Raw genomic sequence first — 8,146 nt, 5'->3', positions numbered from 1 at the left:
TTTTTAAGGCAGGGGGAGATTCTTGATTAACAAGGGTGTCAAAGGTTATCAGGGGTAGGCAGAATGCAGAGTTGAGGTTCCAGTGGGATCAGCCATGATCTCACTGAATAGCAGAGTAGGCTCGAGGGGCTGAATGGTCTACGCCTGCTCCTAATTCATATGTAGAAACAGAAAGTGCTGGAAAAGCTCAGCATGTCTGGCAGTAGCAGCATAGTGCTATTGTCACTGTGTTGGTGTTCCAGAGAAACAGGGTTCCAATCTCTGACGAAATCCATTGCTGAATGTTATAAAAACCCAGCTGATGTGATGCCCTTTAGGTAAGGAAATCTGCTATCCTTACCTTGTCTAGCCTGCAGGTTAACTCTGAACGAGGGCAAATAAATGCTAGCCTTGCCAGTGGTGCCCACTTCCCATGAATGAATTTTTAAAAATGTAGCCAGTGTTCTGGAATTCCCAAACAAACCACCCCCCCAAACCCCACCCCAACGTTCTGGGTCACAATCGCTTGCTTCCCTGTCACCAATGACCAAAGTAGGCTCTTGCCCACTTGGAGCTGCATTTCCAGTTGAACCGCTTTCCCCCCCCTCCAAAACGGAGCATATATTATCAACATTGGTCAGAACCATTCCAATTGGAAGGGTGTAGAGCGCTTTCATCCCAGCACTAGGGATATTTTGATCAATTTGCGGACAGTCAGCTATGAGTCATTCCTTATACTTAGGTTCTAATTGGATCAGCCATTGTTCACCCAGGTCCGATCAATGTGTAATCTTGGCTGGAACAAATTGTAGTCATAGAGAGAAAGAGAGAAGGAGAGAGAAAACAGAACCAGCGAGCTTGGTGTAGTGGAAATGACACGACTGTTTTTCAATAAGAAAGAGGGGAAGGAATGAAGGTCCTGTTCACAGATAGAAAGCAAAAGACACACAAAGAGTGGCAGAAAATGTTGGAGCATGGGGTGTGTAGGGGTGGGAAGGGGTGGGTAGGGGTTGGAAGTGGGGGGTGGTTGGGGAAATGGGTGAGGGTGGGGGTTCAAATTGAATTAAAATTCAGTGAAACAAACTGGAAAATTGAAAGCTTATCCTCAGTAATGGTGACCATCATTGATTGTGGTAAAAGAAAAGCCCATCTGGTTCACTATTGTCCTTTAGGGAAGGAAATCTGCCTCCTTACCTGGTCTGGCCCACATGTGGCTCCAGACCCACAGCAACGTGGTTGACCCCTAAATGTCCTCTGAAATGTCCGAGCAAGCCGTTCAGTTCAAAGGCAAATTAAAGATGGACAGCAAATGCTGGCCTTGCCATGTCCCATCAAAAAAGAAATAAAGCAATTGGATAGATAATTGATGTGCCAAATTACAGAGGTTATGGAGTAAGGCCAGGGCGAGGGGAATAGATTTGACCGCTTTGCAAATGAGCTGTCAGAGGTACAATGGGCTGTAGGACCTCACCCGCTGCCGATTCATTCTGTGTTTCCACAAGTCCATGCTTTAAAAGTGTCTAAGAGAGCTGGCTTTGTAACTGTCCCAAACAATCCAGCAGGATGAACGCCATAACTGCACGCCAATATGGACACACACTTAGGAACAAGAGCAGAACACAGGTACAACATTCTGTGATGGAAATGGGAATGGCCCAATAAACAATGATTAAATACTAACACTGATGACACATGTATATGCTGTAACATATTTCCTTCTGAATATTTCAATATAAGTCAAAATAACTGATTTCATATATTAGTTGGAATTAATTCTGGTGGACAACATTTAATCGGCCAACTTGGGAATATAAACTAGAACATTAATGCTTTATTACAATGCAGAACAATAATAATACCATCAATAATACCTCATTTCCCTTAGTGGCGGTGTCACTAATGGAAGGGGGGGGGAGATGTAAAATAGTTGAACCAAGATTAGATGGATGTTGAGGGACAATGTTTCCACCCAGAGCTTGCTGGGGGGTCTTAAACTCACTTGTTGAAATCATGGTGGAAGCAAAATCCCTAATCACATTTAAAACTGACTTGGATTTTCACAAGGGTACAGGCAAAGTGCAAAAAAGTGGGGCTAGGTTGGATAGCTGCTCCTCGGCCAGCACAGACATAATGGGCCAAATGACCTCCCTCCGTGCAATATCATTGTACGACCCATTATAAGCAGAAGACTTCACCACTGATGAATTGTATGAGTGAACTTGCACCTCTGGAACATGGTGGAAAGCCAAGTCCGGAGACCTGAGCTGAAAGCCCCCTACCTGTTGCAAATGGGTCCTTTATTCAACACATGTCCTCAGACTTTAATATGTTAACCATTGTCACCCAGAAGGATAACGTTTAATTGCAACACTGAATGTAAACTCTATAAATCCAGTAACATTGCATTCATCTTCAAGTTACAAACGGTAGTGGGGCAGATTATTTGAGTTAGGAATAATGGTTTTATTTAAGTACAAATTGTGTTGCAATGCAGGGTAACATCTAAAAGTATTTGAATGCCTTGAAAGTTAGCATTCAGCTTTAGCAGCACTCCACTGACGAATATATCAAAAAGTGGAATAAATCTACTTCTGTTTGAGAATGCCATACACAATGCCTTCTGAACCAGCGTTATCTTCACTGGAACATTTTCTCTTTGTGGTATGTCCTATGCTGGTACATGTTCGGGAAGGAATACACGATCTCATGATGTCACTGCTAATGCAAAAAAGCGTTTTACCATCGCAAATACTTTATCATCAGGCACTAAACATTCCTTTCCAATGTTTTCTCTGCTTATGAAAGGGTACAGGAATGTCTGCACATAAGAACAGCATGATTATCTCGTTTGACACACGGGAGTAAAACACAACTCTGCAAACTGAGAAAATACAATAGGGACTTGAGATCAGAACCACAGAGATGCCCCAAAGTGCCTCTCAGTCAATGATGTATTTTTATGTGAGGTAACTGATGCAATGCACGAAACGTGGAATCCAGCTTGTGCCCAACAAAGACTTTGCAAATGCATTGGAGGTGGTTCAGAGGAGTTTTACTAGGCTGATATCTGGAATGAGTGGGTTGTCTTATGAGGAAAGGGTGGACAGACTACACTTGTTCAGAGGAGCGAGGGGTGATTTGATTGAAGATTCTGAATGGTCTTGACAGGGTGGTCGTGGAAAGGATGTTTCCTCTCGTGGGTGAGTCCAGAACTACGGGGTACTGTTTTAAAATTAGGGGTCGCTGTTATGACACAGCAGATGGTCAAGCCTGAGTTATTTAAAATCCCAGAGGGAAACTTTAATCAACTGTCACAATTTTCAGTTGGTATGGTTGAGATGCAACTCAGAATTCAGCAATAAAATCAACAGGCCTCAAGAGTTATTTTTTGTAAATTAAGTTAAACATTCACTAATTTAACAACAAATTTAAACACATACACATGTCCACAAGTTACTATCGGAATAACTTTTAAACAAATCCCCAAATTAATCACTCCCAGGTAAATCTTCACCAACGCAACAGTAACCCATAGACTTAAACAGACACCGGGCAAAGCACATTTTATCTTACAAATTCAAAATGAGATTCCTTTCAATTTGTTCCTTTGCAGACAGTTGTAGGCTTCCAGGCTGGTTAGATCTCACATGCCTCTGACTCACACCCAAAACTCTTTTCTGTATATACCTAGCCTTCCCAATGAATGTACATTTGCATTGTATCACCAGGCCCATTGAACTCCACCTCTTCTAACAATAAAACCCTTTTCATAGTACCAATTTTATTAGTAACATAAATATATTGCTTTGCATCTCCTAGCTAGGTGCAAGATTTCACCCCCAATCTTTGAATTCAATCTATTCAATGAAATGCAAATGTACCACTTAACTTACTGTTTAAAATCTCAAAACTACTGTACATCAAAGCACCCAGACTAGTTGGCTTTAATCCAATTAACACACGTACTCACAGATACAGACCCTACTACAAGTCCAATTTAATATAATTTCCAGTAACATTATGTACATTAATATCTCTTCATGACATTCACCCTTATAGGACAGAGATGAGGAGGATTTTTTTCTCTCAGAGGCTTGTGCGACTTTGGAACTCGCTGCCTCAGGAGGTGGCGAAGGCGGGGTCATTGAATATTTTTGAGGTGGAGGTAGACAGAATCTTGTTAGGCAGAAGTATCAAAGGTTATTGTGGGTAGATGGAAATGTGGAATTCAACAGGCAGACAGATCAGCCACGATCTTGTTGAATGGTGGAGCAGGCTCGAGGGGCCGAATGGCCTTTTTCTTCTATTTCGTATGTTTGTAAACGTGATCAGGACCAGATAATTTGTTGTTGAGGCTTGGAAGGAGTGCTAAATATTGGAGAACTGAGCTTTTATTGCTTGCCTGAGAGACCCTTGCTTTAATGCCCAAGATGAGACCCTTTGCACAGTACATGTTTCTGGATCTGGAGTGGGCCTTGGTCCCATGAACTGTGGGCTTCAAGCAGGGCAATGCTACTAACATTAACATTGCAAAATTTGGTAGTCCCTCAAATTTAGTCCCTCTTATCAAGTTCTTTTTTCAAAACTCACTCATGGGATATAGCCAGCAGCCTTCCCTTAATTATCCTGGTTCAACCACATTGTTGTGGGTCTAACATTAGTGGACTGGCTTTTAATTCCAAATTTTTATTGAATTCAAATCTTTCTATTTGCCATGGTGGGATTTAAACCCAGGTCCCCAGAGAATTACCCTGATTTCTGGATTACTAGTCAGTGAAAAGTACCAGTATGCTACCTAACCACTATCCAGTAGCCAGTTTTTGTTGATTTCAGGCACACTTGTACTGGTTATAAGCTCTGTCAGACATTACTCTGAGATCAAAAGATTTTCGAAGAATCTATTTCCATCCTGGAAGGTTTGTTTCAGCACGAGGGGAAAAAACACAGCAAGAGAGTGGTTGCTGATTGATTAAGGTCAACGTATTCCTTCTAAATCTGTGCACACACTCACCCGCCTTCTATTGTTGTATCCGTCCAGCCTCTCATCTCTCCATCCAATCGATCTATTAGCCTGTCGGTGTGTAATGCACCATCCTGCAGCAGAGTTTAGCAATGCGCTTGGTGTGATAATTGAATAATTTTCTGATGATGGCCTTATCACTATTAATCTATCTGTCTCTGCATCCATCTACCATTTAGCTATTATATACCCAGCTAGCTGGCAAGCTTTTAGGCTATCATCTATCTCCCTCTCCATCTATTCAGCCAGTTAGAGTTTTGAAGACGGGATCTTGGACTGAATGTTAACTCGGCTCCTCGCTCCATAGCTGCTGTCAGACCTGTTGGATATTTTGAACACTTTCTGTTATTTAATTGCCTGGCTATATATCTATTTATTTATTTTTTCATGTACGTATGTATGTATGCATCTATCTCTCTACCTATCTACCAACTACCCACCCACCTATCTATCTATTTATCTGTCTATCTACCTATCTGTCTGTCTGTCTACCTATCTATCTATCTATCTGCCTGTCTGTCTGTCTGTCTATCTATCTATCTACCCACCCACGTATCTGTCTGCTTATCTGTCTGTCTGTCTGTCTACCTACCTATCTATCTATCCGTCTTTCCGCCCATCCATCCACCTACCTACCCACCGACCCATCTATCCACTCATCGTCCATCCACCCCTAGATTAATAAGAGTATTCAATAGAGTCCTGTACAGGTGGCTGGTTCTCTTCATATCAATAAGAAGTTGGCCTTGTACTTCACCTACCAATGATCAATGTGAATCCCTTGATAATAATGAAATGGAATAACTTCCATCCTGAATTTTTATGCTCATTTTCTGATAAGTATTAATGTGTCCCAATGTTAGCTTAGGTATCTGATTGTCAGTGTCCTGGTGAATCATGTAACTAGAATGGCAGGTAGAGCTTTAAACTAATAAAGCAGAGGGAGTGTTAGTGTAAGGGTCAATGCAGAACTCTGAAGGGAAAATCCCCGATCACCCTACCTTTAGCTCACCTCAAATCTAACTTACATTAAAGTGAAATCTGTTTTTTTTTCTTGTACTGTCACATTGTAATAGACAGATGTGAAATTGAAAAATCTCAGGTAACAACAGTAGCACTATATTTCCTGAATAAGTTCTTCCCAACTAATTTTCAGATTAGAAATGAGTTATGAGAATGATTTAGCTGTAGCTGTCAGGCATCATGAGTTTGAGGTGGGTATCAATAGGATATAGGAGCAATTTGGTGGAGTTTTTACACTCCAGATATTTCTGCATACTAAACCTCATGTGTTGTTTGGATTTGGGAAAAACTGCCTAATTGCTCCATGTGCAGATCCAATTCAATCTCAATTTGAAGTCATAGTGATAGCAGTTCCTCTGGGGTGCCAGTGCAAAATGGTCTGATTTGGACCACCAGTTGCATACTCTGCCAGACATTAAATTCAATTGACATTAATTGAACTCCACGCTAGTACTGGTGAGTAGCAGACAGCGTTTCAAGCCTGTCCCTCCAGTCAGTTGCGATATAGCAGACCTGTACCTTATCTCGGTTTGCCCAGATTGGTTCCATAATTCTCTTGACGAACAAAACTCTTAAACATCTCAGTTTCGGAATGTTCAAATCGCTTAGCCTCTAATGATTTCCGGCGGGGAGAAATTTTAATCCTTAAATCTTTGTTATTTTGCCCTGTCCTTAATTAATTTAGACACAGAAAGAAGAGAAAGGTGGAGATGGAGGGAATAGCAGAGCTGGAGGGTGTGAATTGAGAGAGAGAGAGTAAAAGAGAGGGATGAGTGTAACAAAGGGAGACAGACTGTGATGGAGAAATGGAGAAAAAAGAGAGAAGTAGACAGATATCAGAGATTTGGATGAAGGGAAGATTTGCTTTTAGAAGCTCATGTTGAAGTATCACATGAATGGTCTCCTGGAGCATATTTTGATATCACGGTATTATGGATCACCTGAAACTTGCAAGTAAAATAAGGACACAGCTCCCACAAAATGGATTTTTATTCAGTTTTATCAAATTTTGACCTCCATTTGAATATCCTTTAAAAAAAAGACATTTTTGTCAAAGTTTTTCATCTTGCACTCATCAGGACAATGACAAGAAGACCAACGTCAGGTGAAGCAACGGCCATTCTCTGGTTCATTCCTCTGGGCAATTAGAATCTGGTTTAAAATTTCAAACAATGCTTGGCAGTTAACTGTTGGTCACCAGTAACTAGTACATTCTCCAAGGCAATGTCTCTACCATTCAGAGCCCATTTTCCCACCAATCAGCACTCGCTTCTCATACAGTGTAAAACTGTCGCTCTCCCCTGACATTCTTGTGATTGTCCTGATGAGTGCTAGATGAAAATCTTTGACAAAATGTATTTTCTGTTTCAAGCCCTGAGCTACCAATCCTTTAAAACAGGTAAGAGACATTTTCTCCAGAATGGGCCCCAATGTGTTATTGGCTCAGGGATGAGTGAAGGCGATTTTTAACTTGGTATAAATGTGGTGCTTATCACACAGATGATTAGCATAAACCTCGCCCGAGTTTCCTGCCCCCTGTCACGTGTGTTGCTCCGGAGATGAAATTTAAAGTAGCCCTTAAAGTCGTGGATTTCCCGTAGAATCTCAGGGAGTTGGTGGGGGGGGGGGGGGGGGGGGGGGGGGGTAGAGTTTGAGGAGCAAATTTGGGCGTGGCGTGGAATGGGCGGGCTCTCCGCTTCCCTCCAACTGAAACAGAGCGGGCTTCAGAGTGAAAGAGATTTGGCCATGCATTGAATATTTGAGGCAGTTTTACCACCTGGCTGCTAACGCCAAGGCAATTTGCCAAGAGGGGAGGTGGGAACATGCAGTGGATGGAGAACAGGGGTGAGTGAAATGGCCAGCGGAAGGACCAATGGGGTTAAACTAGGTCTCAGAACCGGTGAATGTTACTTCCTGCCTGGTGGTAAAGGTGAGAATTCATCCTCCTTAACTGGTTATTTTGGGTGAACAGGCGCTGTCAATCTAAGAGAATGGGGAGAGGCCATGGAGTGGCATGCACCTCCTGGGGTGCTACAGTCACAACCACCTTTGTTACTTTGATGAGGAGAAAAGTTCACCAATAAGAGTAAAAGGATATTTCACCACCCTCTTCACCTCCTCTCT

This window comes from Carcharodon carcharias, chromosome 29, assembly GCF_017639515.1.
Source record: "Carcharodon carcharias isolate sCarCar2 chromosome 29, sCarCar2.pri, whole genome shotgun sequence".
NCBI lineage: Eukaryota > Metazoa > Chordata > Chondrichthyes > Lamniformes > Lamnidae > Carcharodon > Carcharodon carcharias.
Note: the sequence above shows the minus strand (reverse complement) of the source record.